General features: G+C 42.7%; 1 pseudogene; it reads left to right on the top strand.

Annotated features, from left to right (window-relative positions):
* The first annotated feature begins 7,189 nt into the window (after positions 1-7,189).
* Positions 7,190-26,303, top strand: LOC131902809 (gamma-aminobutyric acid receptor-associated protein-like; annotated as a pseudogene).
* The last annotated feature ends 835 nt before the right edge of the window (positions 26,304-27,138 follow it).

Raw genomic sequence — 27,138 nt, 5'->3', positions numbered from 1 at the left:
TGTGGAACTCACAGAAAATTGCTGGTTTAAATGTGGGAAAGGATTCGTTCTTATTTTCCCTATTTAAAAAAATCTTTAGGGGCTGGAGAAATGGCTCAGTGGTTAAGAGCACTGGCTGTTCTTCCAGAGGTCCTGAGTTCAATTCCCAGCAACCACATGGTGGCTCACAACCATCTGTAATGAGATCTGGTGCCCTCTTCTGGCCTGCAGGCATACATGCAGGCAGAACATTGTATACATAATAGCTCTTTTTTTTAAAAAAAGAGCTATTAAAAATAAAAAAAATTAAAAAAAAATAAAAAATCTTTATGTAAAAGGGATACTGTCTCTTCACAGCAAGTTTTGTTAATTATGCTGGGATTCTTGATTCTCAGCTAGAGAAGCTTCAACAGAGCTCTGGAGTGAAGGTCTCCTTCCCAAGTCCCCTAACTTCTCCTCTCTGTCCCATCTCAGCTCCACATAAGGTGTCCTGGCTGCTGCTGGCCTGTGGTGTAATTCAGGACTCGATGGTCAGAGCTTTACACCAACAGGTCCAGGGAGTCAACTTCAAAGGTCACTCTGTGGCCAGCTTGTGAAAAAAGCAAATAAAACATGGGTGGATGGGTGGCCCGTGATCTCTACATAAACAACCTCTGGAAGAGCACACAGGTCTCCTCTGCATGTTTTAGAATCCAGGCACATTGGATTTAGAAACTTTATCTTAGTTTTTATAAAGAATACAAATAAAATGATGTTGCTTTGGTGTGTGTGTGTGTGTGTGTGCTGTGTGTGTGTGTGTGTGTGTGTTTGTGTGCTTACGCACTATAGTTTGATTTGAGAAGTCAGGGGACAATGTGAGAGTCAGTTCTTTCCTTTCCCCACATGGATCCTGGGGCTCGGAATGCAGCCTTGGTGGCCAGTGCCTTTACCTGCTGAGCCATCTCACTGGTGTGGATTTAAATTCTTCATAAGATGATGAACAGTTCAGGCACATGTGGGCACGGAGCCCAGATAGCCTTCAAGTTAATGAGGGGGAGCTAGGTACAGTCAAGACTGAGGACAACTGTAGGAAAAACAACCTTCCCTCCCTCAGTTTCAGGTTCTCCAGCTGGAGCCACGTAAGACAGCAATACCAAACCGGTTTATGAACACCAGCATCTCCCTAGAACACATGGGCATACCCAGATGTAATGCAAAAATGTGGTTAGAAATCTGGGTTTCTAACGTATCCCGTGCTACACTCAGGGGTCCAGGGAAGCAAGCAACTGGGAAGTTGACAAGGGAAAGTATCATGAGCAGGATTGTTCAGAAAGGTTTGTTCTGCAGATTTAAGTTGCAGCCCTCCCTATTGATGGGCCTTAAGAGGGACCCTGAGGGCTGGGCGGTGGTGGCACATACCTTTAATCCCAGCACTCGGGAGGCAGAGCCAGGCAGATCTCTGTGAGTTCGAGGCCACCTGGTCTACAGAGCAAGATCCAGGACAGGCACCAAAAAAACTACACAGAGAAACCCTGTCTTGAAAAACCAAAAGACAAAAAAAAAAAAAAAAAAAAAAAAAAAAAAAAAAAAAAAAAAAAAGGGACCCTGAGATACTCTCTATATACACTCATCTCATTTATAAAGATAAATTTTATAACAAAAGGAAACCCTCAGCCTATTGTCACCACTGCTCAGGGGCTGGTGGAGTGTTTTCAGATTCTTGTCCTCTTATCCAAAGGATTGAAAACAAAGGCTCACACAGATTGGAAAAGAACAGTACAATTAGAGGACTTGCTTTCCAGATTGACAACTGGCCCCATAAGGAGGATATGCAAGGGCTCTATTATTGTTTGGGATTTCCTTTTACAGGATTCGAGAGGAAGAGGAGGAGTTTGGTTACTAAGGGGCATCATGAGGGTGGATCTCTGTTTTGATTGACAGATTTAGCCATATAACCATTTTTCCTGTGGCACATGTCCCTTCCTATAATGCATCTGATTTTAATCATGTGCATGCCTGATTGCGCACAGGTAGCAGATGATGAACAGGGGAATTCTGCCTGAACGTTTGCTTGGAGGGCAATTTGCTTTACTGCATATGCATCCAAAATCGGTTCAGGCCAGATCTGCCCTTCTATTCCTCATCATTAGATACATTGGGAATATATTTGAATAGAAGCTATCTAGCTTGATCACCCTTAGAGGAGAAACTTGTGCCATTATTCAGAGAGGCATGTATGGTCAGTGCATTTTTTTGGAGAGGGATGTATGTGGATATTGGTGTGTTTAGGTAAAGGAGGTAGGCTGTCAAGTGTATTATTGAGGGGTGTGTGTGTATAACCCAAACCAAAGTAAGTCCTAGGTTAATAAGCTTTTTCCTGTGCTTGCCTGACTCACTGTTTCAGGATGGCTTGCTCTCAGTGGCCTTTAGTTTAAAATAATCTGCACGCCAAAGGGGCATATTATATTCTGGCGCACTTCCAGCACAGATGCAAACATCTGCCTTTGCTAGGGCCAGCCTGGCTCCTGGTGAAGAGTGAGGCTTCCTGATGAAGAAAGTTGTGGATAGCCTGTTGGGGGCATGTAGGGAGGTCCATGGGGCCAGTTTGTAACTCAAGGGGTGACTTAAGGGTGAAGTTGCTCTTTCAGGGGGTTGGAATCTGAGATGTTGCTAGTGGAAGCCACTGTGTGGCAGGAAAGATTTTTCTTCCCTTCCAGCACTGGGCACTTGCCCTAGGACAGTCTTTTAATTTTATTTTTTATGTTACAGCAGGCTAGCAAGCAGGAGCTTCACAGAAAGGACTAGACAATTGAAGTTAAGAAAACAGCATATAGCTTCAAGCCTTGGGTGCTAGGGGTCTCCATCACTCAAGTCCTAGTGTTACAGATGTGTGCCAACTCACTCAGCTTCCAGCTGGCTAATGAGCCAAACAGCTTATTGATATAGACAGATGGGATGTGGCTAGGCACATACACCCATCACAGCAGTCCTTAGAAGGGCTGTTGGCATCAATCCTGGCAGAGTTCTTCATGTAAGAGAAGTTATTCTTGTGCCAACTACAGGCCTTTTGTTGGCTCATCAGACCAAGTACTTTCCTTCTAGTCTGAGTGAAAGTGACTAGCAGGTTAACTAGAGTTCACTGAGCCTTGTGATGGAAAAAAAAATGTGAAGCAAGCTGTTTTGAGACAGTCACAGTATATACTGGAACTGAAGTGGTTCTTCAAGCGTAAGCAGCTGTAATTTTTGTGTAGCTTCCTTGAGGTGTCTATGGAGTGCTCAAAGTAGCCAGTCTAGGTGTGAGGACAGTCTTGCTTGGTGTCTTTCACTCAAGGTAACAGGGCACCAGAGTCAAATAATGCTCTTCTAATGAGTCAAATCACCCAGGTTCCCACCTTAGCCTATTTAAAGGAAAACACACACACACACACACACACACACACACACACACACACACACACACACACACACAAAGAGGAGTGCATATAAAGCCAGGCTTGGTGTACTTTGTAGGCATCACCTGTCTCTGGGGAGTTTTGCTTTGTTATTTGTTCGCTTGTAAGAGATAGTCTCTCTAACATAGCCCAGGCTAACCTTGAACTGCCAATTCCTGTATTAACTCTAGAGCACAGGAGTTGCAGGCATGTACTTTCACATCTGGCTCAGGGGATATTTAAAAAAAAATTCATCTGCTTAAAAAAAATAGCTATTAGTCATGCAAGCTTCCAAAAGAGGGAAGCAACCAATAGTCCTACTCAGCTATGATGCATATGAACCACAGCCATGACCAGCATGGCATGATAACCCTAAGGCTACAGTAGTAGTATGTATACCTTGGTGGTAACCAACAGCTCTCTAATTGGACTTCAGACCTGCTCAAAATGAGGGAAGTCATGCCTGGTACTGGAAACCTCACCAACTACCCAGGGCTTGTTAAGTCATGGATCTTGGGAGAGAACCCACGACAGTCACTTAACTAAAACCAGCATAATCCATAACTATATTCTAAATATTCCTCCTGTATCCACAGGTAAGTGTACTTCTTACCCCTCATGAAGGAAACGTCTCTCTGCAACAGATGGAGACCATTACAGAGAACCACAGCCAATCAAAATGCATAGTTGTGGAGCCCAGTCCCTAATGAGACATCTACAACACAATTCTTGCACCTAAGGCTTAGGGATCATTGTGGACGTGGAGGTGGAAAGATTGTAAAAACAATTGTAAGATCGTAAGAAATGGGGAATTTAGCCGGGCGATGGTGGTGCATGTCTTTAATCCCAGCACTCGGGAGGCAGAGCCAGGAGGATCTCTGTGAGTTCGAGGCCAGCCTGGTCTACAAAGTGAGATCCAGGACAGGCACCAAAACTACACAGAGAAACCCTGTCTCAAACAAACAAACAAACAAACAAACAAACAAAAAAGAAACAGGGAATTTGCTCTGAGACTGTGTCTTCTAGAAATACCAGAGATGCTATACTCACCAACATGGCTGCCTAAACATGATCTGAACTAGGAGGCCAACAACAGACATTCCAAAGTGGAAGGGGAGGAAACTCATGAGACCTCAACCCTAGACAAAGAATTACAGGTAACTAAGGAATTCCTGAGAGTGGGACAAGTCGTCTTCCCCAAGGAAGATGGTTATCCAATATTAATTGTAATTGGTCAGCCCATACCACACATACAAGTAACATTATACAAGCAGTTTGTATTTATATTTTAGGAATATATTCTCTGTGTGTATGTGTGTGTGTGTGTGTGTGTGTGTGTGTGTGTGTGTATGTATGTAACAACAGTTAAAGAAAAAAGTCTGTTTTATCTTGGGGAAGAAAAGATGAGGTCTCCCTACATTGCCCAGGATGGTGTTGAATTCATGGTCTTCCTGTCTTTACTTTCAGAGTAGCTGGAATTAATTCCAGGCACATCACATCATAATGCCTGGCTGTATTGTCTTTTTCCTTCCTTCCTTCCTTCCTTCCTTCCTTCCTTCCTTCCTTCCTTCCTTCCTCCTTCCCTTTTTTTTTTGTTTGTTTGTTTGTTTGTTTGAGACAGGGGATCACTATGTAGTGCTGGCTGGCCTGGGACTCACTGTGTAGAATAGGATGGCCTGTAATGTGGAGAGATCCACCTGCACGTATTTGGGTGTGCATGTGGAGGTCTGAAGACAGCTTGTGGGAGTTGGTTCTCTCCTCTCATCATGTGGATTCTGGGGATCAAACTCAGGTCCCCGGGCTCAGAGATGAGCCCCTTTCCCTCACCATCCCTTGCTGCAAATGGGTTTACAGCAAGGGCTTTTAGAATATGTGGGAGATTAGCCATTCTGGCTGGAACTGGTTTTTGATTTTGAGACAGGGTGGCTCACACTTAATACCTTGACTACAGTGTACTTAAGAAATAGTTGTGGAGGAGCTGGAGAGATGGCTTGGCAGTTTAGAACACTGGCTGCTCTTGCAGAGAACCAGAGTTTGATCTGCAGCTAACAATCATTTATAACTCCAGTTCCAAGGGATCCAACATGTGGGCACCAGGCATATGGGTAGTTCACAGACACACATTCAGGCAAAACACTGATCTCTCTCTCTCTCTCTCTCTCTCTCTCTCTCTCTCTCTCTCTCTATATATATATATATATATATATATATATATATATATATATATATATATATATATATATATATGAAAATTAAAAAAGAAATAGTTGTTGGAAGCATGAATGAGATTAACAGAAATGAGATTAAAACTCCATGACCTTTCACTACAGTGAAGAAAAAAAATCACTTCGTGTTTATGTTTTGTCAGTAGAATGTATTCTTATATGTATGTATATACGTAAGTATTTATATAAGGATACTTTTAGACATGTCCATCTGAGTCCTGTTGGGTCCCAAAGCCCTTATTTGCTCTTTGAAAAAGAAGTGCTTAAAACAGTAAGTGCTGGACACAAACAAATGTCAGAAAGCTTCATTTTTACCCTCATCTCTCACGTAATTTAGTAATTGCATTGACGAACACTTTCCCTCAATCGAGGTTCCAAATGAAGCAATCCAGATGACCGGAGAGTTTGTGGGCCAATGGGGTGACCTGAGGGAGCATGCCGCCAGATTCAGAACATCCTTCGTAAATGCTGCCATCTAGTGTTCACTTTCCCAAATCATACGTACTCGGCGAGGACCATTTTAATATTATTTTGTTTTTGGATACCAGATTTAAGATTTAAGGAAGTGAGACAGGAACCTGAATTTCCAGCACCGCACCGACCACCCACCTCTACTCAAAATCCTTTGTTGGTTGCAGTTCAGAAATAGAGTGCTTGCCTGGCATGCATGAGGCCCTGGGTTCACCGCTCTATACCTGCCCCTCCTCCCCCAATACAAAGATTAAAACAGGGACTGAGTATGTTGCTCAGTGGTAGAGCAGCTGCCAGACATGTGTGAAGGCCTGTGTTCATCCTAGGACTGAAATCCCAAAACAAAATTCAATAGATCTTTAGACTACAATGTAGTCTGTAATCTTGAGACACTTCCCTTTGATTTCTTCAACTGAAGCCATGCCCCATTTAGTCAGTTATGTACTGTACTGTGGGTACTAAATACTTTTTCTCCGTGTGCTAATGTTACTAATGAATGAGTCATGTGAACACAGGGCAGGTGTCGATCATTTTTCAGGCTGAATTTTTGATCCTCACACAAATCGTTCACAGCAGAGTGATCCCAGTAAGTGTTGGCACAGTTGTATTGACCGGGGGAGACCCTGGGGTATGTCTGTCATTGTCATCTATCTGTCTGTCCTGGTTCAGCCAAGAGCACCACTGAAGCTGTGATGTGGCATTGGAGTCCTAGAGTTCAACTTCTGATCTTGATTCTTAGAGATGCTTTCCATAGATTACATCCAAGACAAGGTTAGAAAAGGCACAGGCTGTCTTTAGTGGTCTGGATAGGGGAAGGCATTCTGACATCTTTAGGAAAGTATTTGGGGATTCAAATGGAAACTCCTCTTGGGGACACTGTTTTGCAATAACAGCACTGATGACAGCAGATTTCAAGGCACTAGTGGCCAGCTTTAGTGAAAACACATGGCGCCTAATTTGTGTCTTAGGCATGTTAGGAGACTTCCTCTAACTTGAGACACCCTGATGATTTTTCTCTCTTTCTCTCTTCCTTGTGTTCCCAAGGTTTGTCTCATTCCTAAGTCAGCCCATGGAATGAATCCAGCAAGTGCCTGCATGGCGAGCATGAAGATCCAGCCTGTGGAGGTGGACAGATACGGGAACATCGATGCTGCTCACCTCAAGGCCATGGTACTCACTCCCCCCTCCACAGATTGGAGAGGTCTGGGCTGGGAAAGCACAGGTGATGGGCTCAAGGGGCCTGATTGACTGTAAACATTATCTTGCAATTTCTCCTCTGAATGGGTCTTCAGGGAAGCGGTATAAAATCTGAAAACCTAACATTTTAAAAGGAAAAGAGAAAAATAAAAAGCAAAGGTCGTATTTCAGTCGTTAATAAAACTGACCACATCTTCTGTGCCTTCTACAGAGAGAAAGTCACTTACATTGACCTCTCCACCCCAATTTTTGTCTGTGTAAGATATTGAATGAATTATTCATTGTGGGAGGAGGACTCTGAAAGGCCTGCCTGCCTTTCCTACCCCCATCTTCCCCATCTATCCTCACCTTCTCCCATCAATAGTCAAATGAGCAAATAAGTCACAGTTACACTCAATCTTTTTTTGCTTGGAAATTAAAGTACACATGTGGAGTTTGTCTGTCCCAGGCATGCTGTGCTGGATTACAGGCCACATTCTACCCTGTTTCCTCCAACATCAACCTCTATTCCCAACCTCCAGGAGGAGGAGGAGGTTGCCTAGCAACTGTATCTGCTTTCTACCAGTGGACTGGAGGCTGCATCTTAAGTGGAAGGGAAATCAGTGGAATAATGATGTGATTCTGTCAGGGCCATTCACCATTGATGCTGGGATTCTGCACAATGGCCTTCAAAGGGAAGCTAATAACACACAGCCCTGTTGGTCTTTTTCACTCTCCTCTTCATTGCTAAGGTTTTTTTTTTTTTTTTTTTTTGGTAAGAAATACTCTGGGCCAGTAGTTGTAATTTTTAAGTCTCTCTAATATAGAATATGACTTTATTTTTCTCTTCCTCACCCATTCTGTACTGATAGCAAGAAAAGCAACTAGAAATGATTCTTTCGTATACAATTGTCTTCTAACTAAAATGGAGAGAGAAATGAAATGAAAAAAAAAGGAGGGAAGTTGACATAGTGGCACTGGAGGTGGCATTACAGGTGTGTTTAGCCTCCATGTGGTTGCTGAGAATTGAACTCGGGTCCTCTGGAAGAGCAGTGAGTGCTGTTAGCCACTGAACCATCTCTGGCAGCCCTGAAATGGTATTATTTTCCACAAAAGGTATGGCGTATGTCTACTGCTCCTCTAAACATCGACTGTGTATAACATTTTGATACAATACCTAGCGATGAGGGGGTTAGATGCAGGGGTCAACAGACAAGGAGAAAGAGACTGACCTTGGCTTTTCTCTGTTGGGTCCAGTCAGGAAAGCAGAGCTCTCTGTATTTATTTGTGAATTTCCCCACACCTAGTGGGTGACTTGATGACCTGATCCAATGCAGAATTAAAGGGAGCGGCTTGTTGTCCTCCTTACTGAGGGACCAGACTCCATTGTGACAACAGGAAAACCATCATGTGGACTTGGGTCCTGTAACAACTGACTCTTCTGGCTGCATGGTGGGTAACTGAGCTGGAAGACAGCATTTCAGACATCTGAAAATCAACTCAGTGATGGCAAACCACCACTGGGTGCTCTCCAACAAGACACCTGGGAAAGGCTGGGTCTTATTATGTCATCTGGATTATCCTGAACATGCTATATAGACAAAGCTGGGCTTGAACTCATGGAGACCCATCTGCCTCTGCTTCCCAAGTGCCAAGTCTAAAGAAATGTGCCACAATGCCACGCTCTTTTTCATTTTCAATTACAAAAAGTATATGAGGAATCAACAGGACAAGAGACAAAGGACATATCATACACAGAGTAGGAATGTTAGTAGGTCCAGAGATTTGTTCAAATTAGCTACTCCAGAAAAAAAATTTTTTTGTTTGCTTCCTGAAAGTGAAGAATAACAACCTAAGCAATCAAGTTGTTACTCCTAGGTCCCTGCTTGACCAGAGCACAGGGACTGGTCACATATAGATACTCAGTAAACCACAGGGCTTTAGTGTTGATGACACAGAACATTCAGCCTCTCTGTACTCTTGCAATAAGTGAATGCTGGTACCAAAGCATAGAAATGAAAACACTGATGGACAGTGCAGGATGGCAGGAAAGGGTGGAGGGTATGAAATATGCGAGCCCCATCCAGCTATGCCTCAGAAGCTGGGAGTACTGAATCCTTAGAAGATAATGTCTCCCCACAGGCTCACAGGGATTTAGGAAACACATGGGTGTTCTCAGTGGTGATTGGTTGTCAGGTAAACCCTTTTCAGGGCGTGCCACATCCTGTCCATGGTGCTGAAAGCCTGATATCTCGCCGGGGTGCATGTTAAAACCCGTTTCAATGCTCCAGAGCTGGGAGAGTTGAAGCTTATTTCCCCAAGGGCCTCCTTTCGCAAAGGAGAAAACAATGGTCCAGAGAGGAGACAGCATTCACCCAGCCATAGCTCAGTTCCTAGAGGACTCTGTGGGAGACAACCACAGCCCAGAATCACCATGGGCTGTGACACTCCAGGTGACACTTCCCAGAGATGTAGAAGTCTGCTGGAACCCCACAGCATGGGTTCCTCTCTGGGCGTGTCTTTGGCTGCTTTCTTTCTACTTTGATGTTCCTTGCCATTTGACCATCCCAGACAGGGTGTGCATGCTACAGCTTGTGCACCAAGATGGACATGTGCTGTGTAGCAATGTATTCTGAATGTAAACGTTATCCATCTGGAGGGAGGCTCTCATGTCTCAGAAAATAAACAAGTGGTGGTCTCAGGGAGTCCCTGAAACTTACAAGATCCACCCCAGGTCAGACAAGCAGAAAAACTGCTGGGAGGGATGAGACTTTCTGACCTGGCCAGCTGTCTGCAAGAGGAACACTCCATCCATGCTGGGGGCATTCCCTTCAGTGATGCCTTGAGTCATCCATGCTCCTGTAATAAGCACTCACTCATACTCCTGCAAAGAATCCCAGTAAACTCACTGGTTCTTCAAGTTGAATTTCGGTGGAATTGCTACTTTGAACAGTGTCAGAGGGTGGTATTGGGAACAGTGTTGAATAGGTTTTTCAGGGTAGACCTCTTTGTATTGAAAGACCCCCGGAGGAGATCTTCCCTCAGGAGAGACCCCAAGTCCAAGGAACACACCGAAACCACGGATCAGATGCAAGCAGCAAGAGGGTTTATTCAGACACACAGGTACCTGGGGCGACAAAGTCTCTTGGAGGACTTTGCGCGCCCTCTTTGGGTAAAGGGAACTTTTTATATGATCCCAGGGGCAGAGGCACGGTTACAGAAGCGAGAAGCATAGTTACAGGGTTCCCATTGGTTGATTCAAAGAAGGCCAGGGTGAACTTGGGGACATATTTTTAATTCTCGGAAATTTGATGTGTGTGGCTGACTTGGCCTTGGGGGTGCTTTCCCAGCCCAATTGTTTATTCCCCAAGGCCAAGTGGCCAACCAGAGATATCTTATTTTGACTCAACGGTTTCTCTCCCAGGGCGGGTGGTCAGGGTGGGTGTTTCCTTGGTCCCAGGCTTTTGCAGCTGGCTGATTACGGTTTATGCCAAGTGATTTATCTAAACGTACATTTTGCAGTTAGGCCAAGGACGCCCTGTTTTTCTGGTACTTGCCTCGCAGAATGGCGTTTCTTATGCTAAGTAAAAGCCTGCTATAAGCGGGGTCTTTCAGTATGAAATTCCTATTTCAGTGTCCACAAACAGAGTGTCAATGGAGTTTGCAATGCTCAGTCATGCACGTGCTGTCAGTGGCTGTCACACAACAAAGACAGAGTCAAGCAGGGGGCAGAGGGCATGTGGACCCAGAATATTGGCTAGTAGACTCTTGACAAGAAATGGTTGCCAAGAGCCTTTTGGGAATGTCACCCTTGTTCACATGACAGGAACAACCCAAGGCACTGCTGTTTTGATGGTCACCTGGACCCAACCAATGTTTCTTTAGCCAGGTGTGACTTCCTCAGAGAGTCTGATCCCATCTCCTCACACCTCCATGAACTGTCCCAGACATAACTCCTTGTTGTCATGGGAACTTACCTCACATGTATTTGCCTGTGAGAAATCCTGGTTTCTCTGGATTGTGCTACAGTCATCTCTTTGAAAACAGGAATGTCATTAGTCTTGACAATTCCTGGATCCAATGTCTATCAAGACATGTCCTTCAGAAATTGCCCAGTGAATGCTTATGGACTGAATAACTGATTGTGATGTGGTCTCACACCATGCTCAGGGTTAGAGGCTAGGAGCAAGTCTTGTTTCTTTTAAGCAAGAGGGGAATTGGACCTTGAAGTGAAGGAGTGATCTAAATCCTTCCCTGAAGAGAAGCTGAGTGTATGTGAGAAGAAAGCATGGACATGGAGTGTGTAGGAAGTGAGGCACATAGGACATGTGCACTTTCACCTTGAATTCCACTGCCTTGGGCATCTCAAGACAGCTCCCAAGGCTCTTTGGAGACAGCAGCCACACTGTTACCACCTGCTCAGTAAACAGAGCTATTTTCCATGGCAAGTGTAATTGGCTGGTGTCTGGTCATGTGATCAATAAAGTTGCACAAGTCAGGTCCCAGGGTTGGAATCATGAGTGAGGGTTTCAGAGACTGTTGACAGCTCTGTCAACTTAAAGTCAGAGCTCTCACTAGAATGACAGAGGGCCAAGGGCAGAGGGCAGAAGTGCTTCCTGAATCCTTACCTAACTCCCACGTGTAGCTTCACCCCATGTTACCTGCCGCTGCACCTGCTGATTTCACACATGCCTTGCCCTGCTTGAATGTTTATATCATTTTGGGTGGGGTTTTCTGCCATTGGCTGCTGAAGCTCTGACTGTTCTTCCCAGCTGCATAAACTGAGAATCCTGGGTTGAAAAGCTTGACTTTCTACTAGCTGCTGGGGTACAATTCCTTCCTAGCACTCAGACACAAAACAGATGGCCACTGAGTCAAAACCAGAGACTTGATGGCTTTTGGAAATATCTGACATGGGGCTGTTTCTGGCCGAGTGTTCACATCTCCTATAACATGAATCTTAAAAGGTCTTATTAATGAAAACACTCCCAGAGCCAGGTATTGGGGTGAACGCTGAATGATCAGAGAAACAGCACATGCCACATCCAACCTCACCTTGCCAATTTCTCAGTTGATCCTGTTTCCTCAGACTGGAAACCTCTGAGTCCTCATCCAAATAGATCTCAGCTGAACTGCTGCTAAAAGCCTCAAAGCTTAACAGACCTAAAAAGCTTATAATTCCTTATATACCTTTCTGCTTCCTGCCATCACTTCCTGGGATTAAAGGCATGTGTTACCATTCCTGGCTGTTTCCAGTGTGGCTTTGAACTCACAGAGATCCAGACGGATCTCTGCCTCATGAATGTTAGTATTAAAGGCATGTGCTACCACTGCCTAAACCTACATTTAATATAGAGGCTGTTCTGTTCTCTGACTCCCAGATAAGTTTATTAGGGTGCACAATATATTGGGGGACACAATATCACCACAATCTCCCAATTCTCAAGGGACAAACCTGGTAAGATACAAACCCAGGTCCCTTTTGTTAGAGGACAAAAAAGGCTCAGGGAAGGAAGAACCACAGTAGTCAGCAGGACAGTGATGGGCGTGGATTAAAGGTATTAGTGATTAACTCCAAGCCACCAATAATGCATTGGTGTCACATTAAGTAAAGAAGTAGAAACTCTTCCCCCTTGGTTTACAGAAGAGTGAGTTTGAGTTTGCAGTCTCTATTTTATGCTCCCTGTGTCCTTCATCCTCTGTCCATCTATTGTGAGTCTGAATCTGTGCCTGCCTGAAGGCTGGTCTTGTGAATCTGCTTGTCCTTGTCTCTGTCCCTATATGTGTCTGTCTGTTTCTATCTGTCTGTCTCTCTCTGTGATGTCTGTTGCATGAGCTGTGAGTGTGTGTGTGTGTGTGTGTGTGTGTGTTTGTATGTGAGTGTTGTCTGTCTCTAACAAAGGGCTCTGCTCTGTATTTCTTGAACAGCACCAGAGAGCATCACATGGGGGAAGGAATGGGAAACTTTACAGAAGTCTTTAACAGAGTTTTACAAGGGATTAAGTCAATGGCGCCAACTGATCCCAGCTGACCTAGATAACAAATATCATTGTTTATCAACCAATGTCTGTAAATGGATGGTAGATTTTAGGAAGTTGCTTTCAATTTATGTATTTGCTGCTTTCAGGAGGTTGATACACATGGGTCAAGAGCATGTAAGATAAGTACATAAGATTACAGCTATGCATTAGCTTATGTTGTAAACATTGATTATATGGGAATTTCAAGGCAAGCAAGGTTGGTTGTTACATTACTCTCTTAAAGGCATGTTAAACAGGCTGAGCCATTAAACAAAATGACTTCAAGGTGTGTTATTAACTTTGGCTGTGGGGTCTGGAAAAAGTTCTGGTCTCTTAGGATGTAAGATATTTTCAGACTATTGTATCTCCAGTGATAGCCTGAAGACCATGTGTGATCTAGAAAGCCAAATACTGGACTACATGAGACTCAGCAGCCATTGTGTATCTGTGGTGAGATTCACAAAAACCCCTTACTTGAAGGAAGCAAGGGAGAGGGGCCTGAGTCTTTTCTATGATGCTCTTGGTTGCCTGCCTTTACCAGCCACTCACACTCAGTGTCACCTTCTCTTCCTTGGCTTGGTCAGGGCAGAGTCATCATCCTGTGTGACGCTCAGTTTCTGTCATCTTGACACAGGCTAGAGTCATCTTGGAAGAGGGAACCTCAACTGAGAAAATACCTTCATAAGATTGGTCTGTAGACAAATGTGTGGGGCATTTTCTTAATTAACAATTGATATGGGAGGGCATCGCCCACTGTGGACAGTGTCACCCCCTGGGAAGGTGGTCCTGGGTTGTATAAGAAAATATTCTTAGCAAGACGTGGGGAGCAAGCCATTAAACAATGTTCCTCCATGACCCCTGTTTCAGGTTCTGCCTTCAGGTTCATCCTCTAGATCCTGCCTTGGTTTCCCTGATGAAGGATTATGGTCTTTAAGCCAAATAAACCCTTTCCTCCCAACATGGATTTTGGTTGTGGTGTTTATCCCAGCAATAGAAAGTAAACTAGGACACCATGTGACGTCATAGACAGTCCCTCTTCACAGTAGGGGTCAGAGCCCTTTGCCCTTGCCACCCCCGGGATCCTCTCAGCAGAGCAGAGCCTTGCTCAAAACTTTTGGACACTCCAGTTGGAAAGAGAGATGTCTGTCCTGCCCTTGCATTGGTGTCTGTATGCACAGCTAAGGGGTTTCCACCTTTTCATAGTAAACCCACAGCAGCCATGGCAGGGGCAAGCAGGGAGCTCACTAACAGCTCAGTACCAGTAGGCACTGAAGACTCAAGTCGGACAGATGGATTCAAGCGAGGCTGAGAAGTCACTGGGGCCTGGGCACAGCACCTGCACCACAGACGTCCTAAGGCATTTGGTTGAAGCGTCTGTACGTGTGAGGAGCCTGGTGGTCCCTGAGGTGAACAGAAGGCTCCATATGCAAGCTCTAGGCTCACAGGGAAGAAAAGGTCTACCTCACTGAAATTCAATTCCAAATGAGACACAGATAGGTACCACCAGACAGGCAGCACCGATGAGCTGCTTCCCTGGACAAAGAATGCTACACAGGCACAGGGACGCGTAGCTGAGGTTATACAATTTGTAATGAGCCTTTAAGGCTCACACATTTAGGAATCTGTTAACTGCAAACACTAGAGTACTTTGTAGGGTAAGCCTGGCTCATGTCACAAAGGCATATAAAGTGCGGTGTTACTGATGAAGCACTCAAGATCCAGATACAGGCAGTTTTGGCTTGGCATCCCAGCAATGCCATCAGTGGCCACAGTTGCCACCTATCTCTCCATCATTAAGCAGTGAATGTTGGTGTCACTCGCTTACTATTGCAAGATGGCTGCTTCCACCCCAGCTATCACAGCTACAGAGCTACTGCTCACCGTAAGCTAAGGAGGCCTTGTTTTCTCTGACACTCCTTCCTTCAGGAGGAACTACTGCAGGAGACAGTCACTGTTCACACTTAAAATTGACTGGAACTGGGTCACAAACTTCTGCCCCAAACCATGCAAGCATGAAGGAAAGAGAAGGCCATGGCCAACTTGGACCAAATGTGGTTCCTCCAAATTGAGTCCCATAGAGGAAGGTGAGGGAGGCATACACATGGTGGGAGGGAAGGAGGCATGATGTAAGAGATACCTAGCATGACCTGTGATGAAGGAATCATATACAAGGGAATGTGTGCTGTGGGATGTTCTGTATGGCAAATGTGTTGCTCTGATTGGTTAAATAATAAAACACTGATTGGCCAGTAGCCAGCCAGGAAGTATAGGTGGGACTAACAGAGAGGAGAATTGAGGGAACAGGAAGGCAGAGAGAGAGGCCTGCAAGCCGCCGCCATGACAAACAACATGTAAAGATGCCGGTAAGCCATGAGCCACGTGGCAAAGTATAGATTTATAAAAATGGGTTAATTTAAGATAAAAGAAGTAGATAACAAAAAGCCTGCCACAGCCATACAGTTTGTAAATAATATAAGCGTCTGTGTGTTTATTTTATAAATGGGCTGTCGGACTGCCAGGGCTTGGCAGGACCCGGGAAGAAAACTCCAGCTACAAATGGTGCCCGATGGCTCAAGTTTCCACTACAAATGTGCTTCAAAGCTATAGGGGACATTGAATAAGAACACATATCTGAAGCATTTACTTATATTGTTCTATTATTAATAAACACTTGGGAGTCAGATATTGGGGTAAAAACCTGATAGATCCAAAGAGCGGCAGAAGAACAATTAGATGACCCTGCCTCTCCACATTTCCTAGATTATTTGAAAAGGCCACTAATCTCTCTAAACTCCTCCCTATATCTTCCTGTGCCCTCCTATCTGGGTCCTCCAAAACCTCTATGACTAATTCCGGTCAGCCAATCACTGACTCCACCCTCTGATTCAAGGTAAGCTTTATTGTCAGTGTCCGGGTGTCAGTGCAAACAAATTTGCTGCAACATATATCAGGGTGGATGAGGGTGAGTGGTGAGTCTGGGGGACCACCTCAAGTCCCTGTGACAGCCCTGTCAGTTCAGACTACACCTCTAATTCCATTCACTCCTCTGTGCTGCATTGGCCTTATTCTATATGTCTCTTTTGGAGTCTATTCAGCTACCTTCTCTGCCTGGAACATTCTTTCTCACATATTGTTTGACCTGATCTCTTCATCTACTTTGCTCAAGTCTCATCCTCTCAAAGAGGTCTACCTGAAGACCCTGCTCAACACTGTTACCAACACCCTACTCAACACTGCTACCAACAACATGCTGAACAACTCTATTAACATCCTGTTCAACTGTTCAACATCTTGCTCAACATCAACACTGCTACCAACACCCTGCTCAACACTACTACCCACACCCTGTTCAACACTTCTACTAACACCCTGCTCAACACTTCTACCAACACCCTGCTCAACACTACTGTCCACACCCTGCTCAACACTTCTACCAACACCCTGCTCAACACTACTACCCATACCCTGCTCAACACTGCTACAACATCCTGCTCAACACTACTACTAACGCCTGGTTCAGCACTATGACCAGTGCCCAGAATCTTGACTTTCTGTTCCCAGTTCCACTTTTCTTTTTTTTAAACTTTTTATTTCTTATAGTTCTGTCCTTTACTGATTGAACACACATTGTCTCCTCTATCCTCCACTTACATATAGGTTCCATGAGTGAAAGATCTTTGTTGGCTTAATTCATTGACACTTTCCATGTCTAGATCATATGATGTAGGCTCCAGGTATGTGCCTAATGAATCAATAATTCTTCAGTATGTACTGTCTGCTGAAACAAGGTTAAACAAAGTCTTTAAACCCAAAGCTTTAAACTGACATTGTATATCAAGAACAAATAACAATCATTGTATTTTACAGCTGAGGATACTCCACTTCTTTTATTAAATTTTCTTTCTCTTTCTTTAAGCCCTTTCAATGGTTTTCCCCAGTTAGAGACATGCTCAGATGTCTGATCCAGTCTGTTCTTTGACGCATGGAAGGTTCTCAGACTACTCTAGTGACAAAGACAGTTTCAACAAGGTGGTAATCATGGAAGGTTTCCAGGGCATGTGGTAAAAATGGAGCACCGTTGGCAGGATCTGGGTTAGCTCTCAGTATGCAGAGCCTGGGAATTGCAGAAGAGTAAGATGAAGACAGAGGACTTCTTTCAGAAGATTCCTGATATTCTTCGACCTCCTGTGGCTAAGTCATTGGAACTAGTTTTGTTCTTGCATCAAATTAATTGGGCAAGGCTTTGCCATTACAGGTGAGAATCATAACCATAAATGCCTAGACAAGATTTAAACATCTTATTGAAGGGGCTGGACACCCTTCAGCAGATGGAGCCTGGTGGTATGAATGTGTGGGGCAGAGGCGTGTCAATAAATGTTATAACAGACATGAATCACAAGCAAACCCACAGCTTACCTAGTGTTTATGGTTATTTGTAATAATAGTTTGCTTGAATTAGTTTAAGAACATACGTAATTGCCAGGTTTAAAGAACAACAATTGTGTGTAATAGAAGCTCAGAGCCTAGAAAAATGGATAAGAAACCATCTTTGGTAAGTGATTTCTTTGATGATCTTTATGAGTGCTAAACTACCCTCCTCCCACCATGAAATAGGGAGTTCTATGTACAATACTTGCCAGATTTTATAAGGTGATTAAATCTATAATTGTGGGATCTAGAATTAGCATAAGGACTATTTTAAACGGAAACATTTGAGATTCAATAGCTACAGGCACCTTCCAGCCTTTTTCATTTATCTAAAAGTAGAAATATCCAATGAGTGAGGACTACTATAAATTCCTATTCATAGTGGCTTCTACTTTTAGGATAAAGACAGGAAAAAGCGATTATAAACCCCTCTGTATGGATTTTGTGATTTCTAAAAGGATTTTATTTGCATAAGGACATTATTTCAAAAAATTGAAATGTGCCATTTGTTTTCCTTAAGAAACTTATTTGTTGCTGGGGGTGGTGACACACGCCTTTAGTCCCAGCACTTGTGAGGTAGAGGCAGGGGGATCATCTCTGAGTTCCAGGTCAGCTTGGTCTACCTAGTGAATTCCAGGCCATTCAGAGCTTCATAGAGAGACCCTGTCTCACACAAACAAAAAGGAAGTTCCTCATTCTTCCCAGTTCCATCTCGCCTCCTCACTCCTTCTTTTCTCAGCTGTTAGGTTTATAAACCCCCACTTTCCACCTCTTCTCTGAATGACTCATTTACAAGCCTCTCATGTGCATGTGCATTGCGCACAGGACCTTTTTCTCCTACCAATCTATCTTTGGAACGTTTAGTTTCCAGGCTCCTAATTACTGATCATAAGATAGCAAAGAGAAACTTTTTTCTCCACCTGCCTCTACTTCCCTAGAGCTGAGATTTTACATATTCATAGCAGCATTGAACTTTTCCATGGATGCTGGTGATCCAAACCAGGTCCTCCCAGTTACATGGCAGGTGATTTAAGTGAGATATCTCCCCAGCTCCTTGTACTTCATTTTTCTTATATTAATAAAAACTCAACAAATTTTATGGTTCCCTGCCCTATTGTGATGAATGCAGCATGTACACAGGCATTGTACATGGGTCTTGGGGATGTGGTGTACTGGATTCCATTAGTGAATTTGGTGAAATTCTGTCAATCTGCCTTCCGGAGTTGTTCTAACAATCTTCTTTTCTCATAGTGCAGCATTGAGGAGCACTAAGGAATATGTGCTTGTATATGTGCTTGTATCATGAAGGTAAGATTCATGGTACCCATCTTCCCTTGTGTAGTGAAAGAAATAAGGTTATTCTGGTGCTCCATATGCCTTTCTTTTGGAAAAGTTCCAACATAGTTCTTTTTACATAGTAAACATAGTGTTTTTTAGCTATAAGAAATGTGTTCTTAGAAGGTATAATAGGTTTACGCTGGATAGAGCATGCATCACTCAGTTCCTTCTCTTGTGAGATGGAACAGGATGGCACATTCTCTGGGTTCCATCCATTTCCCTTTTAGAAAATCTCTAGTAGGACAGATATGGTGGCACATACCTTTAACCCTAGCACTTAGGAGACAGAGGACAGATATGGTGGCACATATCTTTAACCCTAGCACTTAGGAGACAGAGGCAGGTGACAGAGGCTCTCTGTGAGTCTGAAGTTGGCCAGATCTACATAGTGAGTTCCAGGTCAGCCAGCCTGGTAGAGTGTGAGCCTATCTAAAATAAACATCTCCAGTTACATAGGAGACATCATGTTTATAAGCACAAAGCCTATATGCTTTATATGACATAATGTGTTTGTAATGAAAGCTGTATACACAAAAGCCCCTCTCCTGTAATTGAAGAGGACAGCACATTTCTAATATTCTGTAAACCTGCCTTTGGGAAATGTTCTGACAAGTTGTGTTCACAGAGTGATTATAACATCTATGAGCAACAACAGAATGTGTGGTTGAAATGGAACGTGTTCACGTAGAATGAATGGCGCACCACTCGCTGACTTTGCCAGTGGAATGGAAGGAGAATACGTATTGGTCTCGGTTACTTTTCTGTTGCTGTGACAAAACACCACGATCAAGGCAACTTATTAAAAAAAGTGTTTTATTTGGGGCTTACAGTTGCAGAGGGCTAGAGTCTTTGACCATCATAGCTGGAAGCATGGCAGCAGGTAGGCAGGCATGGTGTTGGAGCAGTAGTGGAGAGCTTACACCTTGGTCGACAAACATGAGGCAGAGAGAGTTAACTGGAAATGATGTGGGCTCTTCAAAAATGCCAAAGCCTGTCCCCAGCCACACACTGTAGTTGGACATTTTCCTGTGTCCTGCCTGGTCCTGCAGCCACTCAGACCCAAATAAACATACAGAGGCTTATATTATTTTCAAACTGTATGGTCTAATGGCTCAGGCTTCTCGCTATCTAGTTCTTACATCTTAAATTAACCCATTTCTATAAATCTATACTTTGCCATGTGTCTTATGGCTTATTGGTACTTTTACATCTTGCTTCTCCTGGCAGTAGCTGGCAGCATCTGCTCCACTCTCCTTTCTTCTCTCACTATCTCTCTTGGATTTTCCTGCCTGGATCCATCATGCCCTGCCATAGGCCAATGCAACTTTATTTATCAACCAGTCAGAGCAAAACATATTCACAGCATACAGAAAGACATCCCACAGCACTTCCCCTTTTCTGTCTAATCAAAAAGGAAGGCTTTTACTTTAACATAGTAAAATTACATATAATAGAACAGTTATCAAGCAAGAATTACAGTGACAATATCTACTCTATTTGTATTTGGAAAAATTAAAGAAAATATTCTATCTATCCTATATTTGTGAGTCTAAAGTTTCATATCTAATTTATCTTTTATCATAACCAAGGAAAATTATAACTATCTAGTTTTCAACTACATCAAAGACCCCAGAAGGATATAATATTACCTAAGTAAACAGGAAATACATTGTAAGCAACTTCCAAAATTCTGGAAATGACAGAGACAGCTGCATGCCTGGACAGTCATTCAAAGTTCTTCTGTAAAGTTGGGGCATCCATCTTCAGCCAATAGGCCTAGAGTTTTTTAGTTGCTTCTCCCTGTGTTTTACAGAATATTTGGCAGTCTCCTCTGTGAAGCAAGAACCTGAAGAACCATTTTGCCTTGCAAAGTTCAGTGGTCACATTCTTATGGGTCTTGCATGTCCAGTTTACATAAGATATTATCAGCAATCCAGGCAAGAGCAGTTTCTTGCCTAAATGGCTATTTTTGCCAAGAGGAAGATAAACTCCATATAGAGTATCTTTGATGCCTATCCTTCTCTTTGAAGTAAATTGGTACTGTCAGGAGCAAACGTGTCTCAGTGTCCAGAAAGTCTAAGTTTTAAAACATTTTAAATGCCATATTCTGTAGGTCTTTGAAGTGTTTGAAGGTTACCTACTTAATTGAATTATATCTATATATACCTAGAAAACTTAGCTAACATGACTATAAGTTTGACTATCATTGAAGACTAATTATTAATCTGTATTTCTTAATTATACATTACAATTTAAATAAGTTATATAAACATAATACCTTAAACAAGAGTAGAAATATATGTACAGTATAACAAAATTAACCTTAAATTTGTATCAATAAACTAAATTCCATATCAATGTAAAACATTTTAAACAGGTTGTTACTTTTTATCCTATCATATCTGTATCCTTTTTCTTCTTTAGAAAGAGATTGCATTTATAATCAATCCCCTTTAAATAAAAATAAACATTTATAAACAATATTTTGGAAATTTGGGCGTAGCTTCTCATACTACTCCAGCAGTGTGTAGCCCAGAAACATTTTTTTTTTTGGTCTGTACTAGGAAAAGCTAAATCCACCATGTAGCATACTGCACGACCTGGAGATGCCTCTGTGTACCGTGGTGGGAATCCATCATACTGCAGATCAAGCCCACACACTGCAAACCCTCAATAGTATAGCTCATGGCTTGCATGAGTGACACATTTAGGAAGCTGTTTTTAGCTCCGTTTTAGACTCTTTCAAAGTTCTCTCAAGTTTTAGGTGGAAAGTTGAGCCAACACATTGGGCATCAAATGTTGTCCGAAGTTTTCCTGTGTCCCGCCCAGTCTTGCAGCCACTCCTAACTATTTAGAATCATCTTGACAGTATAACATTTAGCAAAACAACAGCAGATGCCCCCCTCTTTCTGACCAGGGAAATGGTGTCTAACTGTTTTGAGTAAGTTATTGCCAGTGTATTTACTCATATCTACTTGCATGTCCATGGTTTAGCTTTCCTTGAATTAGTCAGAAAAGTAAAGTTACAGGAAACTTTGTTGATTTTCAGTGTGATTATCTTTTTTATGGGTATCATAAGGATAACATCAAGAGTTCTAAATTCTTCACACTGCAAAATCGAAACCTTGTTGTGGAATATTCAATCACACTATGAACCCTGAGTTTACATTAATTAAATAAAATATACCATGGGTCAGGAGGTGGAGCCAGCAACTAGTTGACAGGAAGTAATCGTAGAGAGTCAAAGGGCATCTAGAAGACAAATAGAGAGATGTACAGGAAGTAGTAGGGAGGGACTTTGAGTGTGGCAGTCTTTTTTTTTTCCATTTGTTTTGGCAGAGCAGAAGAATGCTCTCTTTCTGAGACACTGGCAAAGAGGGAAGGTCAGCTAGTTGCTCCTCAACCTCTCTGAACTAGCAGGTTTTTCACCCCAACCTCTGAATCCTGAATCTTATTGGTAACTATAATGATAGAGTTAGTTAAAAACTACATTTGGTGGCAGTGGCAGGAGGCAGATCTGTCCTGCCAGACTGCTGCCTGAGAAGGCAGGCCAGTAACTGCGGAGCCTCAATCACTGGCTGAAACAGCAGTTAATCCAGGTGCAGCTGCTATGCCAACAAAAACATCAAGGTTTCTTTATGTAGCCTTGGCTGTTCTGGAACATGATCTGTTGACCAGGCTGGCCTCGAACTCATGGAGATCTGCCTGCCTCTACCTCCTGAGTGCTGGGATTAAAGGTGTGCGCCACCACTGCCCAGATACAAAGACATTTTTATAAAGCATTTCTGAGTATAAGTTGAAGTACAAATTAGATGTAACAGCAAATTATCAATTCAGAAATGTGCTAAGATCTCTTTTACATCATACATGATAATATAGAATTTAGTTTGCTATATGTTATTTGTGTATGTATAGGTTTATGAAAAAAATAATAGCACTGAAGAGTTTATATGAGGCTAATTTCTCAAAAAGTAAATAACAGAAGAAAACAAAAAACCACAAAGAAGCCCATTTTAGCAATGTTATATAAAGAATTTTTGGGGGCTGAAGAAATGGCTCAGCAATTAAGAGCAGTCACTTCCCTTGCAGAGGACCCGGGTTCAATTCCCAGAATCCCCGGGGCAAGCTCATGCACATGCACCTCCAGTTCTAGGGGACGTGATGCCCACGTCTGGTCTCCTCAGCTCTTGCACACTGGTGCTGCACATAAGCTCATGTAAGCACACCCATACACAAATAAGTTTAAAAAGTCTTTTAAGAATCATTAAACAGCCAGGCGGTGGTGGCGCACGCCTTTAATCCCAGCACTCGGGAGGCAGAGCCAGGCGGATCTCTGTGAGTTCGAGGCCAGCCTGGGCTACCAAGTGAGTTCCAGGAAAGGCACAAAGCTACACAGAGAAACCCTGTCTCGAAAAACCAAACAAACAAACAACAACAACAAAAAAGAATCATTAAACAACACTGCCAATTTATTTCATATAAATGTTTATACTCTGCAATTCGTAGATGCAGGGCCAAACTAGTGACATCCAAAAAAAAAAATCTGAATTTATTCAAAAGGAATCAGTTCATTCTTTTCTTTCTCTTCCACTTTATGGGATTCTGTGAGAGAGCAGCAGAGTGATTCAAGGAAAGAAATGGCTGATGAATGGACTATTATAAACATTGTTCTAAACTTCTAAAATCCTTCATCTCCTACCACATTAGAAATACTTATGTCTATTCAAAGTAGTCAAGTTAGGCTGGTGTGTTTATAAAGCTGCCTAGCCTTTCAATGAAAATCACCTAAAACTTCAAGGTAAGGAAGCTCTGGAAGGTGTAATGTATTATTGCCTTTGCTACAAATGCCATTTACTCCACCTGCAGCCTCTGAATGAATGGAATGAGGCTTCAGTTGTCATTTGAAAGCTGCATCTGTGTTCTACAAAAGCTGCTTTTTTTTTTTTTAAAAACAGTGGTATAAACTGTGATAAAGTTTTTTAGATTTGCCTTTGATGATAACAAGAGTGATGATAATAATACATGGCCTGTGTTGCTCCTAATGTTGTAAAATAAGCTACGATAATGATTTGGTAATATGCATGTACATAAGGACACAAAGACTTGTATATTGCTGCTTTTTGTCTGTTTGTTTTTGATTTTTTAGTTTTTTGAGACAGGGTTTCTCTGTGTAACTCTGGCTATCCTGGAACTTGATTCACAGACCAGACTGATCTCGAACTCAGAGATCCACCTGCCTCTGCCTCCCAAGTGCTAGGATTAAAGACTTGCACCACCACTGCCCGACTATTGCTGTTTTTGTTTTTAAGTAGTTCTCATAGGAAAAATATTCTTTTTCAGTTTCATGGCAGGATGTCAGAGAAGGGATGATTTAATTAGTTATTTAGAAATTCAGTTTTATCTTTGCGTGACAGAGAAATATAGATTAGTTAGAATAGATATGCATTACCACCAAGAATTATACTGATATTATCATAGAGACAGGAGTTCACTGTTGTAATTACTTATCAGAAATACTTTATTTTGTGCTTAGGGTTTAACTTATAGTATAATTTTAAAGTCATGTGTTTTTATACAAGTTATAAAATTATTCTTCCTCATACTGAAGAGCACATAAATTATTTGTTGCTAAATGGCAATAAAGGCCCTGGAAATATGTTTACCTTTTTAAACAAAAGTGGGATGAGACCCACGGACAACATTCAGCTGTAGCAGCAGAGTGAGAAGTTTTCCCAACTTGCTGTTTTCTTATGAAATTATTGATTAATAGGATTTTCTAATATACGGCCTATCTTCATTAAATCTATTTTTCTAGAAAGAAGGGCAACATCCAACTGAAGGCTGGACATTGAACCATCGACATATACTTTCTCCAAACAAGGATAGAAAAACGATTAAAAGAAAAAACTGATCCCTCCTTCATCATATAAAACTTCATCATGACCTTCTAGTGGTATTTTATACTCAGAGATTTCTCTAGCACTTTGATTTCAGGAAACAAGTCAGTGATCACCCTTGCTCATTGCTAGATAGTGTTCCATTACAATTTGAATCAAGTGTCTTTCCAAAACAATGCAAGAGAGAATGATCAGGCACAGGCCATGTTAAATAGAAAAGTCTAAAATAGGACTCCGAAGTCCTTTCTAACTCACATCATGAAGATTTAACTCTGGAAGGAGACAGACATGATGAAGTAATGACTACAAGACCATGGCTTCTGGCTTTGCTTTCCAACGCTTGCTCACTCTTTCTGTATTTCTTAATTAGGACACAGAGTCATGGATTTCATTACGGCATTTCCCACTGATCCTCATTCATCCTTTCTATCCCTCATCCTTGGCCCCCACCTGAACCCTTCCTACCCCGTAGTTTCCTCTCCACTTTCATGTCACATGTGTTCTATTAGCTTCTTTTTCATCCCTACCCACTTCCTCAGAGCCTGATTCCCCTCCTCTCCATTGCCTTTCTAGTTTCATGGTATATACCCCCCACACATATGCATACATATAAAAATTAAAATCTAAGATCTTTATTTGAGAGAGAACATATGGTATTTATCTTTCTGAGTCTGGGCTACCTTACTCAATATAATAATTTCCACATTCATTCATTTTCCTACAAATTTTATAATTTCAGCTTTATGTTTGGCTGAATAAAATTCCATTGTGTATGTGGGGGAGATGGAATCTCAAGGTTGCATTCTACAAATGCCTAAGAATATTGAAGATTTTAAAAGTACTTGTGTTTCTTCTTTTGAGAACTGCCTGTTCCATTATTTTGCCTATTTATTGAATGGCAGTTTTGTTTTTCTAGAGTTAATTTTTATGGCTTAAAAATCTATATCTAGGTTTGTTGAGGCCGCCCCCTACCCGACCCCACTCCGGGTTTCCTCAGTTCAGCTGGGTCCAGCCAGGTTCTCTCGGGAGAATGTACAAAGAGGAGCATCAGTTCGAGAAGCGCTGCTCTGAGAGTGAGACAATCCGTAAAAATAACCAGACCGGGTCCCGGTGATGGTGGATAAAGCTTGGATAGGAGATTTGGATAAAAATATCCGGTGCCTTCTGATCTTACAGTTGGCCAATTCTACTTCTTGATCCGGAAGTGAATCATCTCCGTGCTGAGGATGCCTTGTTTTTCTTTGTCAGTTACGTGATTCCACCCACCAATGACACAATGGCCAGCTATACCAGGAACACCATGAAGAAGACTTCTTTCTATACACTGCCTACAGTGAGGAAAGCGTCTATGGTGTGTGAAGCTGCTGTTCCTGAGGTGGGGGTTCCATTCTACAAAGAGGTGGCGCTAGCTTCTTCCTGGACATCCACTTCCTCCTTCTGGCGAAAACACCATCTCCTTCTTCAGGACCTGCACTTCATGTTGAGGCTGTTTCTCCAGTCCCTCTCAGCAAGAGGGGTAATGGTGGACACAGTCTCAGTACACCTCCTTTCTAACCCCTTGTCTGCCCTCCATGCCCACTCGGCTTTAGACTTCTTGATTGTCAATCTCTGTCACATCCGTTGATTGTTTTGGTTTCTGTTCCCTTTCTAACTGCCCAGCAGGCTCAGGCTCAGAACCCCAACAATCCCTTCTTTTCACTACCTTCTTTTTGAGGGGTAGATGGAAGGGATTGACATTGTGTGTGTGTGTGTGTGTGTGTGTGTGTGTGTGTGTGTGTGTGTAGGGGGAGGTAGGAGGCACACCAATAGTGAAGAAACCACTGAGCTAAAAAAAAAACTATATCTAGATATTAATTCCTTGTCTGAAGTAATAACTAGAATTTTTCTCCTCCCTCCTTCCCTCCCTCCCTCCCTCCCTCCCCCTCCCTCCTCCTTCTCCTCCTCCTCCTCCTCCTCCTCCTCCTCCTCCTCCTCCTCCTTCTTCTCTCTCTCTGTCTCTGTCTCTGTCTCTGTCTCTGTCTCTCTCTCTCTCTCTCTCTCTCTCTCTCTCTCTCTCTCTCTCTCTTTCTTTCTTTCTTTCTTTCTTTCTGAGGCAGGGTCTTCTCACTACATAGCCCTGGCTGGCCAGGAAGCTCATTATGTAGACCAGGCTGCCCTTGAACTAACAGAGATCTGCCTGCTCTGGTTTCTGAGT

Source organism: Peromyscus eremicus, chromosome 1 (genome assembly GCF_949786415.1).
Source record: "Peromyscus eremicus chromosome 1, PerEre_H2_v1, whole genome shotgun sequence".
NCBI lineage: Eukaryota > Metazoa > Chordata > Mammalia > Rodentia > Cricetidae > Peromyscus > Peromyscus eremicus.
The sequence above is the reverse complement of the archived record's forward strand: the minus strand, read 5'-3'. Positions and strand labels throughout refer to the sequence as shown.